The following is a 22476-nucleotide window of genomic DNA, read 5'->3' as shown; positions in this document are numbered from 1 at the left end:
TGGGTTTCCTCCGGGTGCTCCGGTTTCCTCCCACAGTCCAAAGATGTGCGGGTTAGGTGGATTGGCCATGCTAAATTGCCCGTAGTGTCCTAATAAAAGTAAGGTTAAGGTTGGGTTACGGGTATAGGGTGGATACGTGGGTTTGTGTAGGGTGATCATGGGGCGGCACAACATTGAGGGCCGAAGGGCCTGTTCTGTGCTGTACTGTTCTATATCTTCTATATCTATATCTATTCTAAATATATATTCAAAACAAATAATAATAATGTATGAGAAGCAAAGTTTCGAGGAGATGTGTGAGTCAGGTATTTTACAGAGAGAGTAGTGCGTGTGGAACCTGCTGTCGGGGGAGGTGGTGGAAGCAGACATGATAGTGATGTTCAACAGGCATCCTTGGTAGGAGTAATCTATAGGTCCTCAAACTGTAGTTTTACAGTAGAACACAATATAGACCAGGAAATACAGGAGCTTGCATGAAAGGTACGGCAATAATAATGGGTGCTCTGGACACCAATATACGTAGGCTTCTGAACGTTATAATGATGCCGGCGGTAGAAGGGGAGGCGGAGATAGTGGTAGCATTAGACGCGGAGAAGGCCTTTGATAGGGTTGAGTGGAGGTACTTGTGGGAGATGCTGGAAAGGTTTGGGTTCGGGGAGGGGTTTATCAGTTGGGTGAGGCTGTTATATGAGGCCCCGATAGCGAGCGTAGCCACAAATAGGAGATCGGAGTACTTTCGGTTGTACCGGGGATGAGGCAGGGGTGTCCCCTGTCCCCTTTGCTCTTTGCGTTGGCAATTGAGCCCCTGGCCATGGCATTGAGGGAGGAGGAGGTTGGGTCTGGTGCGGGGTGGGGAGGAGCACCGAGTGTCATTATAAGCAGATGACTTGTTGCATATGTGGCGGACTCAGTGGGAGGAATGCCGGAGGTGATGAAGATCCTTAGGGAATTTGGGGCTTTTCTGGGTACAAGCTCAACCTGGGTAAGAGTGAGCTGTTCGTCGTGCACCAGGGGGAATCAAGAGGAGGGGATTGGTAGGCTCCCACTGAAAAGGGCAGAGGGAGCTTTCGGTACCTGGGAGTCCAGGTGGCTAGGAGCTGGGGGGCCCTTCACAAACTTAACCTCATTAGGGTGGTGGAGCAAATGGAGGAGGAGTTTAAAAGATGGGACATGTTGCTGCTGTCGCTGGCGGGCAGGGTGCAGTCCGTGAAGATGATGGTGCACCCGAGGTTTTTCCCCATCCATATCCCGAAGGCCTTTTTTAGGAGGGTCAACAGGAGTATTACGGGATTTGTATGGGCGCATGGGACTCCGAGGGTGAGAAGGGTGTTTTTGGAGCGGGGCAGCGATGGGGGCGGGCTGGCGTTGCCCACCCTCTGTGGGTACTATTGGGCTGCCAACGCAGCGATGGTGCATAAGTGGGTAATGGATGGGACAGGGGCAGCATGGAGAGGAATGGAGCAGGGCGTCCTGCGTGGACACAAGCCTGTGAGGCGCTGGTAACGGGCCGTTGCCGTTCCCTCCAACGAGGTATACCCGAGCCCGGTGGGGGGCGGCTACCCTCAAAATTTGGGGTAACGGAGACGCATAGGGGGGAGGTAGGGGGCTCGATGGAGTCCCGATACAGGGAACCACCCGTTTGTTCCAGGGAGCATCGATTGCGGGTTTCTTGGCTGACAGGGTAGATATTAGGAGATTGAGGGACCTGTTTGTGGAGGGGGAGGTTCGCGAGCTTGGGGGAGTTAGAGTGGGAAGCTGGCTCCCCCGGGAACATGTTTAGGTACATGCAGGTTAGGGCGTTGCCAGGTGGCAGGTGGAGGGGTTCCCTCTGCTGCCCCTATGTGGGGTACGGGACAGGGTGCTCTCGGGGTGTGGGTTGGAGGGGGGAGGATTTCGGACGTGTACCACGTCATGCAGGTGTGGATGAGGCCTCGGTGGAGGAGCTGAAGGGTAAATGGGAAGAGGAGCTGGGTGAGAGATTGAGGAGGGGACGTGGGCAGGTGCCCTGAAATGAGTGAATTCCTCCCTTCCAGTGCGAGGCTTAGCCTCATACAGTTCAAGGTGCTGACAGGGCCACATGACCGGGACGAGAATGAGTAGGTTTTCGGGGGCAAAGACAGGTGTGCTAGGTGCTCGGGGAGCCCGCGAACCACGCCCATATGTTCTGGGCATGCCCCGCTGGGGTAATTTTGGTGGGGGTAGCAAGGACGGTGTCGAGGGTGGTGGGATCCAGGGTCAAGCCGGCTGGGGACTCGCAATTTTGGGGTTGCAGTGTGAGCCGGAGTGCAGGAGGTGAAGAGGCTGGTGTTCTGGCCTTTGCATCCCTAGTAGCCCGGCGGAGGATTTTGCTTCAATGGAAGTTTGCGAGGCCCCAAGCGTGGGCCTGGATCAATGATATGGCGGGTTTTATCAAATTGGAGAGGGTGAAATTTGCCCTGAGGGGATCAGTACAGGGGTTCTTTAGGCGGTGGCAGCCTTCCTGGACTCCTGGCAGAACGGTATGACAAATAGGCCGGCAGCAGCAGCAACCCCGGGGGGGGGTGGGTTTTCGGGGGAGGGAGCAATGTATATATGTGTTTATTGAATACTGCCCGGGGCTTAGCTATTTCTTCTTTTGTAGTTACTGGGGGGGGGGGGGGGGGGGGGTGGGGTGGTTTGGTGGGTTATTGTATTTTTCTTTTGTTGTTTAGCTCACTCGGCTAAATCGCTGGCTTTTAAAGCAGGCCTGCAGCACAGTTCGATTTCCGTACCAGCCTCCCACAGGCTCCGCAATGGGCGACTAGGGGCTTTTCACAGTAACTTGATTGAAGCCTACTTGTGACAATAAGCGATTTTCATTTCATTTTTTCATTTGTTGTTAATACTGTTTTCTTGTTGTTATTTTCTGTTTTTGATATGTTTTTGATAATCTCAATAAAAATTATTTTTTAAAAAATAAAAATAATGGCTGCTTTTAATGTGTACATAGACTGGAGGAATCGAATTGTTAAAGGTAGCCTGGAGGCAGAGTTCATTGGCTTTGATGGCCGCCTGTGGCGCCCTGGCTCCACCATCAGTGGCTCCTCCTCCTCCTCTTCCTTCCACCCACCCATCCACTTCGACATCAGTGCCCGCATCCTGTGCCTTCCTCAGCATTTAGGGGTCAATGTTCCCCTCGGCATCCCCCTGGACATCACGGCCATGAGGACCTGCGCGGCGACGACGGGCCACTCCGCGGCCATCCCCTCTGCTGTTGGCCACAGCGTCCCCCCATTGGCCGCAGTTTCTCGGAGAAGCCTTCCCCAGTCTGAGGAGACTCCGGGACAGTCCGCTCACCTCCTCAGCAGCCAACGTCAGCCAGCACGACTGGCTCATGACTAAAAAAAACTAGGGTCACGCCGTCGGGACTTCGGCCCATCCAGGCCGGAGAATAGAGGGGGTGCCGGAGAATCACCATTTTGGGTGCCTCGAGCGATTCTCCGGCTTGCGCCGCGATGAACCAGACGGGACCGATTTCGCCTGTTGGGAGAATCGCGGTGAAAAAGTGGCGCAGCCTCGGAGAATCGCGCCCTGTATCCGCTGGTTCTAGATTTCCCAATCAGGGAAAATATTCTCCCTGCATTTTGTGTGTCCAGCCCTGTTAGAATTTTATACATTTCAATCAGATCTCCTCTCATTCTTATAATCTCTGGTAAATACAGGCCCAGTTCAACCAGTCTCTCCTCATAGGACAGACCTGCCAATCCTGGTGTCAGCCTAGTGAACCTCCGCTGCACTCCCTCTATAGCAAGTATATCCTTTCTTACATAAGGAGACCAAAACTGCACACAATACCCCAGGTGTGGTCTCACCAAGGCCCTGCATAACTACAGTAAGACATTCCTACTTCAGCACGGTAGCATTGTGGATAGCACTGTGGCTTCACAGCGCCAGAGTCCCAGGTTCGATTCCCTGCTGGGTCACTGTCTGTGCAGATTCTGCACGTTCTCCCCGTGTCTGAGTGGGTTTCCTCCGGGTGCTCCGGTTTCCTCCCACAGTCCAAAGATGTGCAAGTTAGGTGGATTGGCCATGATAAATTGCCCTTTGTGTCCAAAACGGTTGGGAGAGGCTATTGGGTTATTAGGTTACAGGGACAGGGTGGAAGTGAGGGCTTAAAATGGGACAGTGCAGACTCGATGGGCCAAATGGCCTCCTTCTGCACTGTATGTTCTGTGAAATCCAATCCCCTTGCAATGAATGCTGACAAATCATTTGCTTTCCTAATTGTTGGCTGCACTTTCATTGACAAGGACACCCAGATCCCTTCATACATCCACACTTCTGTGCAGACCCAGCCTGGACTGATGGGGAGCCTTACTCACCTGTATAGGTTCATTCCCTCACCTCTTCTCTCCCCCTCACATCGTAAACCAGCTACTGCTGTCAATGTGAACCTTCAAAAGGGAATTGGACAAATAATTAAAGGCAAGGATTATTATCGGAAGAAAAAAGAAAAATATCACTTCAGGAGCTGATTTAGCATTGGGAGGTTAAAGTAATTTTAGAAGTAGCTGGCCGCTGCAATGGGAGGTCATTTATTTCTGGCTGAACGAATGAAAAAGTGGTCAAAGCATTTCTTCCACAAAGCCTGTTTCTCTGGCTTCTCAGGACAATGGTGCAACGCCGCCCTCTGCTGGCCAGTGAACAAGTGGATGCGTGAATGAAAATGACAAAGGTGAATCACAGAAGGCCAGTCAGCAGGCGGGAAGCACAGTGACACAGTGGTCAGCCCTGCTGCCTCACGGCGCCAAGGACCCGGTTTGATCCCGGCCCGGGTCACTGAACGTTGGAGTTTCTACATTGTCACCGTGAATAGAGATTTATAAGATGATGAGGGGGATAGATAGAGTGGATATTCAGAGACTATTTCCTCGGGTGGATATAGCTATTACAAGGAGGCATAACTATAAGGTTCAGGGTGGGAGATATAGGAGGGATGTCTGAGGTAGGTTCTTTACTCAGAGAGTGGTTAGGGTGTGGAATGGACTGCCTGCTGTGATAGTGGAGTTGGACACTTTAGGAACTTTCAAGCGATTTTTGGATAGGCACATGGAGCACACCAGAATGACAGGGAGTGGGATAGCTTGATCTTGGTTTCGGACAATGCTCGGTGCAACATGGAGGGCTGAAGGGATGTTTCCTCTTGTGGGACAGTCTAGAACTAGAGATCTCTGAGATGGGTGGGTTGTCTCATGAGGAAAGGCTAGACAGGCTCGACTTGTTTCTGCTGGAGTTGAAGGCAACGTGATTAAAACATACAAGATCCTGAGGGGTTTTGACAGGGTGGATGGGGAGAGGATGTTTCCTCTCGTGGGACAGTCTAGAATCGACAGCATAATCGCAAGGGAGTAACGTCCACGATTATAGAAGAATTGCGGTATAATAACAGCATCTATGTTGCTTGAGAAGGCCAAAGCCAAGACAGGATAATTGAACACTCCTCAGGATCTCGCAAAGATTCCAACAAACAAAGCACTTTCACTTCCACCATGCTGCCGCTCTGTCAGCCAAACCACCCTGGGCCCCAGCCGGGGGGATGGCTCAACAAACGGCCACCGCCAACCCCTCAGACAAGCACCAAGAATGGAACAGCACAAGGCTAGTGGTCAGCGGGCCCAAATTGCCCCAGGCCTCTCAAATCAAATACTCTGTGCTTCTTGAAGCCTGATGCAGCCAGCCTCCAAATCAAGACGACTAAAGCATGGCAACCACTTTTCATACTTTTCTCTAACATTTTTAGAGAACCCCATTCATTTTTTCCAATTAAGGGACAATTTAGCGTGTTCAATCCACCTACCTTGCACATCTTTGGGTTGTGGGGGACGAGACCCACGGGGAGTATATGCAAACTCCACACGGACAGTGACCCAGAACCAGGATCGAACCTGGGACCTCAGCGCCGTGAGACTGCAGTGCTACCACTGCGCCGCCCACTTTTCATACTCAATACGGAACTCGCCTCCCACTTCTTGACAGGGATCAGGCTCACGGACACACCTTGTCCAGCCTCTGCCTCCCAAACCTGTCAGGATAGGCAACATGCCATACAACAGGATCTTTTTAAAAATAAATTTAGAGTACCCAATTCTTTTTTTCCAATTAGGGGGCAATTCAGTGTGGCCAATCCACCTAAGTTGACATCTTTAGATTGTGAGGGTGAGACTTGGGGAGAATGTGCAAACTCCACATGGACAGAGACCCAAGGCCAGGATGGAACCCGGGTCCTCAGTGCCGTGAGGCAGCAGTGCTTTCTTTTTTTTTAAATTTAGAGTACCCAATTAATTTTTTCTAATTAAGGTACAATTTAGCGTGGCCAATCCACCTATCCTGCGCATCTTTGGGTTGTGGGGCGAGACCCACGCAAACACAGGGAGAATGTGCAAACTCCAGACGGACAGTGACCCAGAGCCGGGATCGAAACTGGGACCTCAGCGCCGTGAGGCAGCAGGGCTAATCCACTGTGTCACCATGCTGCCCTATATACAGTAATAGGATCTTTACGACTCAAAGGGAACATGCCCTTTCGAATTCAAGCAGTCTCATGCACCTCCACCATTCTCCCAAGGATAACTCGCAAATCTTCAAACTGAGCTCTAAAGACCTGAAATACAGTCAAGATCCTCATCCAGAAAAACATACTCAATAGCGGCACTCATTCGGAAGCACACAGAGCGAAAGTCTGTTCACCGGCAACAATGCCACTGCAGTCTGGGTTCCCCCCCCCCCCCCCCTAGCCCCACCTGGCTGCCACAATCAAATGAGGATTCCTACAATTTATCACAGTTCCTCTTCGCAAAAATACCAATCAGGATGCCCAACGCAAGACATATATCCCTGGAAAAGTTAACCATGAGTGCAGCACACGGTAGTAAAATGGTTAGCACTGTTGCCTCACAGCTCCAGAGTCCCAGTTCGATTCCCGGCTAGGTCCACTCTCTGTGCGGAAGTGTGCACATTCTCCCCCTGTCTGCATGAGTTTCCTCCGGGTGCTCCGGTTTCCTCACACAGTCCAAAGATTGCGGGTTAGGTGGATTGGCCCATGCTGAATTGCCCTTAGTGTCGAAAATGTTAAGTAGGGGTTACGGGGATAGGATAGACATGCGGGCTTCAGTAGGGTGCTCTTTCCAAAGGCCAGTGCACGATGGGCGGCCAAAACCAGGACACTGTGAACTAGGACAAAATAAAGGATTGCAAGATAAGCAGCAAGAAAATACAGTCAACTCCTTAACTTTGCAACAATCACATGAGACTCCGAGTTTGAATATTTTCAAGGCAAAGGTGGATAGATTCTTGGCAAAGATGGATAAATAAAGAGGATGCAAACTAAGAGCAGAACTAATAATTGTCCGGTGACAATGGGAGGGAGCAAAATAACGGACGTAAGCAATTACTGGGTGGAAAAATACATAACTGCAGCAAAGATAGCTCTAAAAAGAGTTCAGCGCCCTATCGGTAAGCCCGTGAATAGCAGTTCTATTTTTGATTTGTAAATCAGGGGAGAGCGCGAACGCAGTCCCCCCACTACCACAATTTTGCAGTCGAGTATCCCGCATTTGGGGACATCGCAGGCGTCAGCACACCCGAAGTGCAATGGGCTAGCCTCGTCCTGGGCGAACCACCTTCTTGATCATGGTTTCACCCCTGCCAGGTAAGTATGCTTAAAAACGCTCACAGCCTCCAAGCCCACACCACACATCACATCTTACACTAACACTTACTGCATTTACACCGCCAAACTATTACTTTACTGACAATATCCTCTCACCAAAAATGCCGGAACTTCTGTATTATTCTGACAAATGTTGGAATATTCCTCTCTAGTAGGACATTCGTTGCTTAAAAAGCCCGCTAAGCTCATTTGCATATTGTCCTTAAAAGGAGGTGAACCGCCCCTTAACGTCCCTGTCCGTCAAACTGAGGGACCGTTTTTGCAATTAAAACCTCTGCCGAGTTTTGTTCAGCAAAGAAAGAATTAATTTTTCTGAAACTGGGAGAGACAGAAAAATTGAGTAGGGCATTTTTAGAGTCACGAGGATGATTGTTTTTAGAGCCATGAGGAGATTATTGAGATAGAATCTGAGGAGGACTTTTTTGAGGTTTCAGGTCGTTCATGTCGATACAACCCCAGCACACACACACCCAACACACACACAGCGCCGAGGATTATATCATTATGAGTGGTATTGGCAGAGTGGGTAATCAGACGCTTTTGCCCATGGTGGAAATTTAATTACTTGAAGTCATAGATTTTATGTGCAGAGGCATGGTGGCGCAGTGGTTGGCACTGCCTCCTCACAGCGTTGAGAACCAGGGTTTAATCCCGGCCCTGGGTCACCGACCATGTGAATTCGCACATTCTCCCCGTGTCTGCGTGGGTCATCACCCCCACAACCCAAAGATGGGCAAAGTGGATTGGCCACGCTAACTGCCCCTTAATTGAAAAAAAAAAAGAATTAGGTTACTCTACAATATATTCAAACAAATAATAATATGATGAGAAGCAAAGTTTCGAGGAGATGTTGGTCAGGTTTTTTACACAGAGAGTAGTGAGGTTTGGAACCTGCTGTCCGGAGAGGTGAGGGAGAGCATATATGATAGTGATGTCAAGAGGCATCCTTGGTAGGAGTAATCTATAGGTCCTCACACTGAAGTTTTACAGTAGAACACAGTATAAACCAGGAAATACAGGGGCTTGCATGAAAGGTACGGCAATAATAATGGATGCTCTGGACACCAATATACGTAGGCTTCTGAACGTTATAATGATGCCGGTGGTAGAAGGGGAGGCGGAAATAGTGGTAGCATTAGACGCGGAGAAGGCCTTTGATAGGGTTGAGTGGGGGTACTTGTGGGAGATGCTGGAAAGGTTTGGGTTCGGGGAGGGGTTTATCAGTTGGGTGAGGCTGTTATATGAGGCCCCGATAGCGAGCGTAGCCACAAATAGGAGGAGATCGGAGTACTTTCGGTTGTACCGGTGTAGTATCTTAGGATTTGAATCCAGTTTTATTTAATTTCGGTGTGTGGTTGGGTTGGAGACATTGCTGCAATCACTCAGTAAATACAATCACCCTGACACACAGTATACAAGACACACATTTGTTTTTCTTAATAAATTTAGAGTACCCAATTCATTTTTTCCAATTAAGGAAACTTTAGTGTGGCCAATACACCTACCCTGCATATCTTTTGGGTTGTGGGGTGAGACCCAAGCAGACACAGGGAGAACATGCAAACTCCACATGGACAGTGACCCAGGGCCGGGATAGAACCTGGCACCTTGGCGCTGTGAGGCAGCAGTGCCACTGCCCACCGAGCCGCCCACCTGACATGCAACATACCGACACACTCAACACACATACATACCCCCCGCATAATCCCAACTCACACACACACACATACGCACCAATACAACATCTCCACGACACACACCCCTGATCACACACATACCCACACCCCCCGCACAACACACACTCCTCCACATGCAAACCAACACACACTCACGGTATATCCACACACACACAGACATCCAATGCAGAAGCACAGACCAGCACGCACTCCCCGACTCATACATCCTAATTGGTTTAAGCTATATTCAAAACACGTTTGATTTGATAAAAAGCCATCCATCCTCCCAATGCAACGCCACTTCCAATTGTTGCTTATCTGCAACAATTGAGACGTTAGTCATCTCATCATGCTATTATTTCGAAAATATAAATGAAACTGTATTTTGACACAGTCTAAGATGTTTCAGCTTGCATACGTTATGGAATGTGGTTCAGGCTGTTATCACAAGTGGCCAGAAATCAAAACAATGGGTCCTTTGATTATACCACCTTAAAACCCATGGGATTTTGCTGCTGCCCTTGAAAGAATGTGATGTTTTTATCAGTGGTTCTGTTTTTCCCAAACATATGTCTGAGTTTGGAAGTTGTATATTTCTTTCATTTTGAAACTGGGATTTAATATTTCTGTCTTAAACAGTCTTCTTACCTATATTAAGTGTATTTAAAATACCTGACTTCTACAACCGGGGGGCGAGACAGGGGAGTCCCCTGTCCCCCTTGCTCTTTGCGTTAGCAATTGAGCCCCTGGCCATGGCGTTGAGGGAGTCGAGGAATTGGAGGGGTCTGGTGCGGGGTGGGGAGGAGCACCGAGTGTCATTATACGCAGATGACTTGTTGCTATATGTGGCAGAATCAGTGGGAGGAATGCCGGAGGTGATGAAGATCCTTAGGGAATTTGGGGGCTTTTCTGGGTACAAGCTCAACCTGGGTAAGAGTGAGCTGTTCGTCGTGCACCCGGGGGATCAAGAGGAGGGGATTGGTAGGCTCCCACTGAAAAGGGCAGGGAGGAGCTTTCGGTACCTGGGAGTCCAGGTGGCTAGGAGCTGGGGGGCCCTTCACAAACTTAACCTCATTAGGGTGGTGGAGCAAATGGAGGAGGAGTTTAAAAGATGGGACATGTTGCTGCTGTGGCTGGCGGGCAGGTGCAGTCCGTCAAGATGACGGTGCCCCCGAGGTTTTTCCCCATCCATATCCTGAAGGCCTTTTTTAGGAGGGTCAACAGGAGTATTACGGGATTTGTATGGGCACATGGGACTCCGAGGGTGAGAAGGGTGTTTTTGGAGCGGGGCAGGGATGGGGGGGGGCTGGCGTTGCCCACCCTCTGTGGGTACTATTGGGCTGCCAAAGCAGCGATGGTGCATAAGTGGGTAATGGATGGGGCAGGGGCAGCATGGAGGAGGATGGAGATGGCGTCCTGCGTGGACACAAGCCTGGAGGTGCTGGTAACGGCGCCATTGCCGTTCCCTCCAACAAGGTATACCACGAGCCCGGTGGTGGCGGCTACCCTCAAAATTTAGGGGTAATGGAGATGACATAGGGGGGAGGTGGGGGGCTCGATGGAGTCCCCGATACAGGGGAACCACCCGTTTGTTCCAGGGAGCATCGATGGCGGGTTTCTTGGCTGACAGGGTAGATATTAGGAGGTTGAGGGACCTGTTTGTGGAGGGGAGGTTCGCGAGCTTGGGGGAGTTAGAGGTGAAGTTTGGGCTCCCCCGGGGAACATGTTTAGGTACATGCAGGTTAGGGCGTTTGCCAGGTGGCAGGTGGAGGGGTTCCCTCTGCTGCCCCTATGTGGGGTACGGGACAGGGTGCTCTCGGGGGTGTGGGTTGGAGGGGGGAGGATTTTGGACGTGTACCACGTCATGCAGGTGGTGGATGAGGCCTCGGTGGAGGAGCTGAAGGGTAAATGGGAAGAGGAGCTGGGTGAGGAGATTGAGGAGGGGACGTGGGCATGTGCCCTGAAATGAGTGAATTCCTCCCCTTCCAGTGCGAGGCTTAGCCTCATACAGTTCAAGGTGCTGCCAGGGCCCACATGACCGGGACGAGGATGAGTAGGTTTTTCGGGGGCAAAGACAGGTGTGCTAGGTGCTCGGGGAGCCCAGCGAACCACGCCCATATGTTCTGGGCATGCCCAGCGCTGGGGTAATTTTGGTGGCAAGGACGGTGTCGAGGGTAGTGGGATCCAGGGTCAAGCCAGGCTGGGGACTCGCAATTTTTGGGGTTGCAGTGGAGCCGGGAATGCAGGAGGTGAAAGAGGCTGATGTTCTGGCCTTTGCGTCCCTAGTAGCCCGGCGGAGGATTTTGCTTCAATGGAAGGATGCGAGGCCCCCAAGCGAGGAGGCCTGGATCAATGATATGGCGGGGTTCATCAAATTGGAGAGGGTGAAATTTGCCCTGAGGGGATCAGTACAGGGGTTCTTTAGGCGGTGGCAGCCATTCCTGGACTTCCTGGCAGAACGGTAGGAAAATAGGCCGGCAGCAGCAGCAACCCCGGGGGGGGGGGGGGGTGGGTTTCGGGGGAGGGAGAAATGTGTATATGTGTTTATTGAATATGCCGGGTGCTTATCTATTTCTTCTTTTTGTAGTTACTGGGGGGGAGGGGGGGGTTTGGTTTTGGGGGTTATTGTATTTTTCTTTTTGTTGTTTAGCTCACTCGGCTAAATCGCTGGCTTTTAAAGCAGACCAGGCAGGCCTGCAGCACGGTTCGATTTCCGTACCAGCCTCCCCGGACAGGCTCCGGAATGTGGTGACTAGGGGCTTTTCACAGTAACTTGATTGAAGCCTACTTGTGACAATAAGCGATTTTCATTTCATTTTTTCATTTGTTGTTAATACTGTTTTCTTGTTGTTATTTTCTGTTTTTGATATGTTTTTGATAATCTCAATAAAATTTATTTTTAAAAAAATAAAATAATAATGGCTGCTTTTAATGTGTACATAGACTGGAGGAATCAAATTGTTAAAGGTAGCCTGGAGGCAGAGTTCATTGGCTTTGATGGCCGCCTCTGGTGCCCTGGCTCCACCATCAGTGGCTCCTCCTCCTCCTCTTCCTTCCCCCCACCCATCCACTTCGACATCAGTGCCCGCATCCTGTGCCTTCCTCAGCATTTAGGGGTCAATGTTCCCCTCGGCATCCCCCTGGACATCCCGGCCATGAGGGCCTGCAGCCTGCGTGGCAACGACGGGCCACTCCGCGGCCATCCCCTCTGCTGTTGGCCGCAGCGACCCCCCATTGGCCGCAGTTTCTTGGGGAACCTTTCCCCAGTCTGAGGAGACTCCGGGACAGTCCGCTCACCTCCTCAGCAGCCAACGTCAGCCAGCACGACTGTCTCACGACTAATAAAAGCTGGGGTCACGCCGTAGGGACTTTGGCCCATCCAGGCCGGAGAATAGAGGTGGTACCGGAGAATCACCATTTTCGGTGCCTCGGGCGATTCTCCGGCTTGCGCCGCGATGAACCAGACGGGACCGATTTCGCCTGTTGGGAGAATCGCGGTGAAAAAGTGGCGCGGCCTCGGAGAATCGCGCCCTGTATCCGCGGGTTCTACATTTCCCAATCAGGGAAAATATTCTCCCTGCATTTTGCGTGTCCAGCCCTGTTAGAATTTTATACATTTCAATCAGATCTCCTCTCATTCTTATCATCTCTGGTAAATACAGGCCCAGTTCAACCAATCTCTCCTCATAGGACAGACCCGCCAATCCTGGTGTCAGCCTAGTGAACATCCGCTGCTCTCCCTCTATAGCAAGTATATATTTTCTTAGAGAAGGAGACCAAAACTGCACACAATACCCCAGGTGTTGGGGCAGCAGGGTAGCATGGTGGTTAGCATAAATGCTTCACAGCTCCAGGGTCCCAGGTTCGATTCCCGGCTGGGTCACTGTCTGTGTGGAGTCTGCACGTCCTCCCCCGTGTGCGTGGTTTTCCTCCGGGTGCTCCGGTTTCCTCCCACAGTCCAAAGATGTGCGGGTTAGGTGGATTGGCCATGCTAAATTGCCTGTAGTGTCCTAATAAAAGTAAGGTTAAGGGGGGGGTTGTTGGGTTACGGGTATAGGGTGGATACGTGGGTTTGAGTCGGGTGATCATGGCTCGGCACAACATTGAGGGCCGAAGGGCCTGTTCTGTGCTGTACTGTTCTATGTGTGGTCTCACCAAGGCCCTCCATAACTGCATTAAGACATTCCTACTTCAGCATGGTAACACAAGTAGATAGCACTGTGGCTTCACAGCACCAGGGTCCCAGGTTCGATTCCCCGCTGGGTCACTGTCTGTGCGGAGTCTGCACGTTCTCCCTGTGTCTGCGCGGGTTTCCTCCGGGTGCTCCGGTTTCCTCCCACAGTCCAAAGACGTGCAGGTTAGGTGGATTGGCTATGATAAATTGCCCTTCGTGTCCAAACGATTGGGAGAGGTTATTGGGTTATTAGGTTACAGGGACAGGGTGGAAGTGAGGGCTTAAAATGGGTAAGTGCAGACTCAACGGGCCAAATGGCCTCCTTCTGCACTGTATGTTTTATGAATTCAAATCCTCTTGCAATGAATGCCGACATATCATTTGCCTTCCTAATTGTTGGCTGCACTTTCATTGACAAGGACACCCAGATTCCTTCGTACATCCACACTTCTGTGCAGACCCAGGCTGGACTGATGGGGAGCCTTACTCACCTGTATAGGTTCATTCCCTCACCTCTTCTCTCCCCCTCACATCGTAAACCAGCTGCTGCTGTCAATGTGAACCTTCAAAAGGGAATTGGACAAATAATTAAAGGCAAGATTTATTATCGGAAGAAAAAAGAAAAATATCACTTCAGGAGCTGATTTGGCATTGGGGGGTAAAAGTCATTTTAGAAGTAGCTGGCCGCTGCAATGGGAGGTCATTTATTTCTGGGTGAACGAATGAAAAAGTGGTCAAAGCATTTCTTCCACAAAGCCTGTTTCTCTGGCTTCTCAGGACAATGGTGCAACGCCGCCCTCTGCTGGCCAGTGAACAAGTGGATGCGTGAATGAAAATGACAAAGGTGAATCACAGAAAGCCAGTAAGCAGGCGGGAAGCACAGTGACACAGTGGTCAGCCCTGCTGCCTCACGGCGCCAAGGACCCGGTTTGATCCCGGCCCGGGTCACTGAACGTTGGAGTTTCTACATTGTCATCGTGAATAGAGGTTTATAAGATGATGAGGGGGATAGATAGAGTGGACTTTCAGAGACTATTTCCTCGGGTGGATGTAGCTGTTACAAGGGGGCATAACTATAAGGTTCGGGGTGGGAGATATAGGAGGGATGTCTGAGGTAGGTTCTTTACTCAGATAGTGGTTAGGATGTGGAATGGACTGCCTGCTGTGATAGTGGAGTCGGGCACTTTAGGAACTTTCAAGCGGTTATTGGATAGGCACATGGAGCACACCAGAATGACAGGGAGTGGGATAGCTTGATCTTGGTTTCGGACAATGCTCGGCACAACATGGAGGGCCGAAGTTCTGTGCTGTACTGTTCTATGTTCTATGACTGCGTGGGTCTTACCCCACAACCCAAAGATGTGCAGGGTAGGAGGATTGGCCATGTTAAATTGCCCCTTAATTGGATAAAAAAAGAATTGGGTACTTAAATGTTTGTCTTTAAAAAGGCTTGTATGCAGACACAGCAATTAATTAGGAAAGCTAATCAAATGGTATAATTTATTGCTAGGGGAATTGAACACAAAAGTGGGCCTGCTTCTGTCAGGCACCAGTGAGATCACATTTGGAGTACTGGTTAAGGAAGGATGTAAATGTGCTGGAAGCAGTTCAGGAACGTTTTACCAGACTAATAACTGGAGAGAGGTGGGTGGGTTGTCTCATGAGGAAAGGCTAGACAGGCTCGGCTTGTTTCTGCTGGAGTTGAAGGCAACGTGATTAAAACATACAAGATCCTGAGGGGTTTTGACAGGGTGGATGGGGAGAGGATGTTTCCTCTTGTGGGACAGTCTAGAACTAGAGATCTCTGTTTTAAGGGATTGCTCATTTAAAACAGAGATTAGGCAAAATTTTTTCTCTGAGGACCATGAGCCTTTGGAAAACTCTTGCTCAAAAGATGGCGGAAGCGGAGTCTTTGAATAATTTTATTCAAGAATGTTTATTAAGGTTTTGCATTTTAACAAACAACACAAATTTACAAAAACAATACATCGCCATGGGCAAGGACCAGCATGCATGAGGGGGGCAGGAGAACAACAATGTGACTGGCTCAATACAATCATTAGACATAGCTAAATGCCTCTATAGCCCCACCAGAGACCAAGGGAGAAAGAGGATGAAGCCCTGAAAACCTGATGAAATAGCACCGCTCAGCTCGCAATTACCATGAGATCTCAGAATAGATTTTCCGTGCCATGCACGGACGTGCCCCAATATATATCTCCCTCAACTCTAGCAGTAATGACACACCACAGCCTCCTCTCCTCGGATACCAAACCCCTCGACACCCATGCAGGAACCAATCACGGGTTCTGCAGGTTACCACCCCTCGAGTGAAGAAATTTCTCCTCATCTCAGTCCTAAATGATCTACCCCGCATCCTGAGACTGTATCTGCTGGTTCTAGATTCCCCAACCAGGGAAAATATTCTCCCTGCATCTAGTCTGTCCAGTCTTGTTAGAATTTTATACGTTTCAATCAGATCTCCTGTCATTCTTCTCATCTCCAGGAAATGCAGGCCTAATTGAACCAAACTCTTATGAAAAGTAACGAACAAAGAAAATATGCGCCAACTCCAGTTGGGCAGAACGGTAGCATTCTGGATAGCATAATTGCTTCACAGCTCCAGGGTCCCAGGTTCGATTCCGGCTTGGGTCACTGCCTGTGCAGACTCTGCACATCCTCCCCGTGTGTGCGTGGCTTTCCTCTGGGTGCTCCGGTTTCCTCCCACAGTCCAAAGATGTGCAGGTTAGGTGGATTGGCCATGACAAATTGCCCTTAGTGTCCAAAATTGCCCTTAGTGTTGGGTGGGGTTACTGGGTTATGGGGATAGGATGGAGGTGTTGACCTTGGGTGGGGTGCTCTTTCCGAGAGCCGGTGCGGACTCAATGGGCCGAATGGCTTCCTTCTGCACTGTGGATTCTGTGATAATCTAAAGGGGAATTACGTTTGCCACACAACACAATACCCTGTCTCAGGCCCAGTACAGAAGCAGCATCATTCCATACATTTGTACAGAGAAGACCGGCATCAACTTGTTCAGATTATGACCAAATCTTCAGGTCACTGTCTGTGTGGGGTTCTCCCCGCGTCTGCATGGGACTCACCCTTATAACCCAAAGAGATGTGCAGGTTAGGTGAATTGGCCATGCTAAATTGCCCTTCCATTGGAAAAAAAAGAATTGGGCACTCTAAATTTATTTTAAAAAGTAATGAACCTACTCGACCCCAGGATACATAACCTACCCAGCCCATCAAAGGAAAAAGGCCCAGATTCTTAAGTTCAAAACAACAAAAGGAGCCAAAATAAAAACCCGATCGGTTAGCTCTAACTGGGGGGCTATTCTCAATCCCAGTGAGGACTTAACTAACCCTGGCACCCAACTCCAACCCAACCATCCATCCATCAACCCACCCTGACTCCACTAATCTTCATTATAAACGGGGTAAGGGAGTGACAAAAACCATCTCCCTCCCATAACCACAAGGATTATGACAATGACAGAAAGGAGTAAAATTGTGCACAGACCACATTTCACAAAATCAACTCAATCTAATTTTTACAAACAGAAGATAACAGATGACACCCGCCTCGTGCTCACACACCCTTGCAGGAGAAAAAAAACAACAATAAGTAATTAACAGCATAATCGCAAGGGAGTAACGTCCACGATTATAGAAGAATTGCGGTATAATAACAGCATCTATGTTGCCTGAGAAGGCCAAAGCCAAGACGGGGTCATTGAACACTCCTCAGGATCTCGCAAAGATTCCAACAAACAAAGCACTTTCACTCCCACCATGCTGCCGCTCTGTCAGCCAAACCACCCTGGGCCCCAGCTGGGGGGATGGCTCAACAAACGGCCACCGCCAACCCCTCAGACAAGCACCAAGAATGGAACAGCACAAGGCTAGTGGTCAGCGGGCCCAAATTGCCCCAGGCCTCTCAAATCAAATACTCTGTGCTTCTTGAAGCCTGATGCAGCCAGCCTCCAAATCAAGACGACTAAAGCATGGCAACCACTTTTCATACTTTTAAAACATTTTTAGAGAACCCCATTCATTTTTTCCAATTAAGGGACAATTTAGCGTGTTCAATCCACCTACCTTGCACATCTTTGGGTTGTGGGGGACGAGACCCACGGGGAGTATGTGCAAACTCCACACGGACAGTGACCCAGAACCGGGATTGAACCTGGGACCTCAGCGCCGTGAGACTGCAGTGCTACCACTGCGCCGCCCACTTTTCATTCTCAATCGGGAACTCGCCTCCCACTTCTTGACAGGGATCAGGCTCACGGACACACCTTGTCCAGCCTCTGCCTCCCAAACCTGTCAGGATAGGCAACATGCCATACAACAGGATCTTTTTAAAAATAAATTTAGAGTACCCAATTCTTTTTTTCCAATTAGGGGGCAATTCAGTGTGGCCAATCCACCTAAATTGACATCTTTAGATTGTGAGGGTGAGACTTGGGGAGAATGTGCAAACTCCACATGGACAGAGACCCAAGGCCAGGATGGAACCCGGGTCCTCAGTGCCGTGAGGCAGCAGTGCTTTCTTTTTTTTTAATTTAGAGTACCCAATTAATTTTTTCTAATTAAGGTACAATTTAGCGTGGCCAATCCACCTACCCTGCGCATCTTTGGGTTGTGGGGCGAGACCCACGCAAACACAGGGAGAATGTGCAAACTCCAGACGGACAGTGACCCAGAGCCGGGATCGAAACTGGGACCTCAGCGCCGTGAGGCAGCAGGGCTAATCCACTGTGTCACCATGCTGCCCTATATAATAGGATTTTTACGACTCAAAGGGAACATGCCCTTTCGAATTCAAGCAGTCTCATGCACCTCCACCATTCTCCCAAGGATAACTCGCAAATCTTCAAACTGAGCTCTAAAGACCTGAAATACAGTCAAGATCCTCATCCAGAAAAACATACTCAATAGCGGCACTCATTCGGAAGTACACAGAGCGAAAGTCTGTTCACCGGCAACAATGCCACTGCAGTCTGGGTCCCCCCACCCCCCCCCCCCCCCCCCCCCCGCCCAGCCCTACCTGACTGCCACAATCAAATGAGGATTCCTACAAATTATCACAGTTCCTCTTCGCAAAAATACCAATCAGGATGCCCAACGCAAGACATATATCCCTGGAAAAGTTAAACATGAGTGCAGCACGGTAGTAAAATGGTTAGCACTGTTGCCTCACAGCTCCAGGGTCCCAGGTTCGATTCCCGGCTAGGTCACTCTCTGTGCGAAGTGTGCACATTCTCCCCCTGTCTGCATGAGTTTCCTCCGGGTGCTCCGGTTTCCTCACACAGTCCAAAGATGTGCGGGTTAGGTGGATTGGCCATGCTGAATTGCCCTTAGTGTCCAAATGTTAAGTGGGGGTTACTGGGATAGGATAGATATGCGGGCTTCAGTAGGGTGCTCTTTCCAAAGGCCAGTGCAGATGGGTGGCATGACCAGGACAATGTGAACTAGGACAAAATAAAGGATTGCAAGATAAGCAGCACAAAAATACAGTCAACTTCTTAACTTTGCAACAATCACATGAGACTCCAGTCGGGGAAGGCGCCGGGGCCAGACGGGTTCCCGGTGGAATTTTACAAAAAATATGCGGATTTGGTGGGCCCTGTGCTGGTACGAGCCTTCAACGAGGCATGGGAGGGGGGGGCTCTGCCCCCGACAATGTCGCAGGCACTGATCTCTCTGATCTTGAAGCGGGACAAGGACCCTGTGCAGTGTGGGTCATATAGGCCTATCTCGCTCCTGAATGTGGACGCCAAGTTGCTGGCAAAGATCCTGGCTACCAGGATAGAGGATTGTGTGCCAGGGGTGATACACGAGGACCAGACGGGTTTTGTGAAAGGGCGGCAGCTTAATACGAACGTGCGGAGACTGCTAAACGTCATCATGATGCCGGCAGTGGAGGGTGAGGCGGAGATAGTGGTGGCATTGGACGCGGAGAAAGCATTTGATAGGGTGGAGTGGAAGTACCTGTGGGAGACGCTGGAACGGTTTGGATTTGGGGAGGGATTTATTAAATGGGTGAAGCTGCTCTATTCGGCCCCGACGGCAAGTGTAGTGACGAATGGTAGGAGATCGGAGTATTTTGGGCTCCACCGGGGGACCAGACAGGGGTGCCCCTTGTCCCCCCTGCTCTTCGCACTGGCAATTGAACCGTTGGCGATGGCACTGAGGGGCTCAGGGGGGTGGAGAGGGCTGACAAGGGGCGGGGAGGAGCACCGGGTATCGCTATACGCGGACGACCTGCTGCTATACGTGGCAGACCCAGAAGGGGGAATGCCGGAGGTGATGGAACTGCTAGCAGAATTCGGGGACTTTTCGGGGTACAAGCTAAACTTGGGCAAGAGTGAGGTATTTGTGAAACACCCAGGGGACCAGGAAGAGGGAATCGGGAGACTCCCGTTTAAGAGAGCAGGAAAGAGTTTTAGATATTTAGGGGTGCAGGTGGCAAGGAACTGGGGGACTCTCCACAAGCTGAACTTCTCCAGGCTGGTGGAACAGATGGAGGAGGAATTTAAAAGGTGGGACATGGTGCCGCTGTCGCTGGCGGGCAGAGTGCAGTCCGTTAAAATGACGGTCCTCCCGAGGTTTTTGTTTTTATTTCAGTGCTTGCCCATCTTCCTCCCTAGGGCCTTCTTCAAGAAGGTGACGAGTAGCATCATGAGCTACGTGTGGACGCACGGCACCCCAAGGGTGAGGAGGGTCTTCTTGGAGCGGAGTAGGGATAGTGGAGGGCTGGCATTACCCAATCTTTCGGGGTATTACTGGGCGGCAAATGTATCGATGGTGCGCAAGTGGATGATGGAAGGGGAGGGGGCAGCTTGGAAACGAATGGAGAGGGCGTCCTGTGGCAACATAAGCCTGGGGGCCCTAGTAACGGCGCCATGGCCGCTCCCTCCCACAAGGTACACCACGAGCCCGGTGGTGGCGGCCACCCTCAAGATCTGGGGGCAGTGGAGGCGACACAGGGGGGAAGTGGGAGGTCTGATGGAGGCACCGTTAAGAGGGAACCATAGATTCATCCCGGGGAACATGGACGGGGGATTTCAGAGCTGGCACAGGGTGGGCATCAGGCAGCTGAAGGATCTGTTTGTAGATGGGAGGTTTGCGAGCCTGAGAGAGCTGGAGGAGAAATTCGGGCTCCCCCGGGAAACATGTTTAGACATTTGCAGGTGAAGACATTTGCTAGACGCCAGGTGGAAGGGTTTCCCTTGCTCCCCAGTAGGGGGGCGAGTGATAGGGTGCTCTCGGGGGTCTGGGTCGGAGGGGGGAGGATATCGGACATCTACAAAGTAATGCAGGAGGCGGAGGAGGCATCAGTAGAGGAGCTGAAAGCCAAGTGGGAGGGGGAGCTGGGAGAACAGATAGAGGATGGGACATGGGCTGATGCCCTGGAGAGGGTTAATTCTTCCTCCTCGTGTGCGAGGCTTAGCCTCATTCAATTTAAGGTGCTACATAGAGCCCATATGACGGGGACAAGGATGAGTCGGTTCTTTGGGGGTGAGGACAGATGTGTCAGGTGTTCGGGAAGTCCAGCGAACCATGTCCATATGTTTTGGGCATGTCCGGCACTGGAGGAGTTCTGGAAGGGGGTGGCAAGGACGGTGTTGAGGGTGGTGGGATCCAGGGTCAAACCAGGATGGGGGCTTGCGATCTTTGGGGTTGGGGTGGAGCCGGGGGTACAGGAGGCGAGAGAGGCCGGAGTACTGGCCTTTGCGTCCCTAGTTGCTCGAAGAAGGATACTAATACAGTGGAAGGACGCGAGGCCCCCAAGCGTGGAAACTTGGATTAATGACATGGCAAGCTTTATTCAGTTGGAAAGGGTCAAATTCGCCCTGAGAGGGTACCGTACAAGGGTTCTTCAGGCGGTGGCAGCCTTTCCTCGACTTTTTGGCTCAGAGATAGGGTACAGAGGTCGCAGCAGCGGCAACCCAGGGGGGAGGGGAGGGGGGGGGGGTGGCAACAACGGTTGTGGTGGGTTATTTACGGTTGAAAGGCGGGCAAATTTGCTCGCAGTTCATGTTTGATGTTGATTGTTGCTTTGTTTGTTTTTGGGGAGGGGGGAGGGGGGGGAGGGACAACGCGCGCGCGAGTTCGGGCGGGGGGGGGGGATATTTGTTAAGAGGGAATATTTTGTAATATTCTATAGTTAGTTGGGGTAAATATTTTCATGTAAAAAAAATTTTCAATAAAAATTATTTTAAAAAAAAATCACATGAGACTCCGAGTTTGAATATTTTCAAGGCAAAGGTGGATAGATTCTTGGCAAAGATGGATAAATAAAGAGGATGCAAACTACGAGCAGAACGAATAATTGTCCGGTGACAATGGAAGGGAGCAAAATAATGGACGTAGTCAATTACTGGGTGGAAAAATACATAATTGCAGCAAAGATAGCTCTAAAAAGAGTTCAGCGTCGTATTGGTTACTCGGTGAATAGCAGTTCTATTTTTGATTTGTAAATCAGGGGAGAGCGCGAACGCAGTCCCCCACTACCACAAATTTTGCAGTCGAGTATCCCGCATTTGGGGACATCGCAGGCGTCAGCACACCCGAAGTGCAATGGGCTAGCCTCGTCCTGGGCGAACCACCTTCTTGATCATGGTTTCACCCCTGCCAGGTAAGTATGCTTAAAAACGCTCACAGCCTCCAAGCCCACACCACACATCACATCTTACACTCACACTTACTGCATTTACACCGCCAAACTATTGCTTTACTTACAATTGCCTCTCACCAGAAAAGCCGGAACTTCTGTATTATTCTGACAAATGTTGGAATGTTCCTCTCTAGTAGGACATCCGTTCCTAAAAAGCCCGCTAAGCTCATTTGCATATTGTCCTTAAAAGGAGGTGAACCGCCGCTTAACGTCCCTGTCCGTCAAACTGAGGGACCGTTTTTGGAATTAA

General features: G+C 50.5%; 2 non-coding genes across 2 annotated transcripts; both read right to left on the bottom strand.

Annotated features, from left to right (window-relative positions):
- Nucleotides 1-7510: 7510 nt before the first annotated feature.
- On the bottom strand, nucleotides 7511-7674 carry LOC119976835. The gene has a single exon (XR_005463014.1). It is a non-coding gene; the product is annotated as a U1 spliceosomal RNA (small nuclear RNA).
- A 14357-nt stretch (nucleotides 7675-22031) lies between these two features.
- LOC119976951 lies at nucleotides 22032-22195 on the bottom strand. Its single transcript, XR_005463104.1, has one exon. It is a non-coding gene; the product is annotated as a U1 spliceosomal RNA (small nuclear RNA).
- Between the last annotated feature and the right edge of the window lie 281 nt (nucleotides 22196-22476).

Source organism: Scyliorhinus canicula, chromosome 13, assembly GCF_902713615.1.
Source record: "Scyliorhinus canicula chromosome 13, sScyCan1.1, whole genome shotgun sequence".
Classification (NCBI taxonomy): Eukaryota; Metazoa; Chordata; class Chondrichthyes; order Carcharhiniformes; family Scyliorhinidae; genus Scyliorhinus; species Scyliorhinus canicula.
The sequence above is the reverse complement of the archived record's forward strand: the minus strand, read 5'-3'. Positions and strand labels throughout refer to the sequence as shown.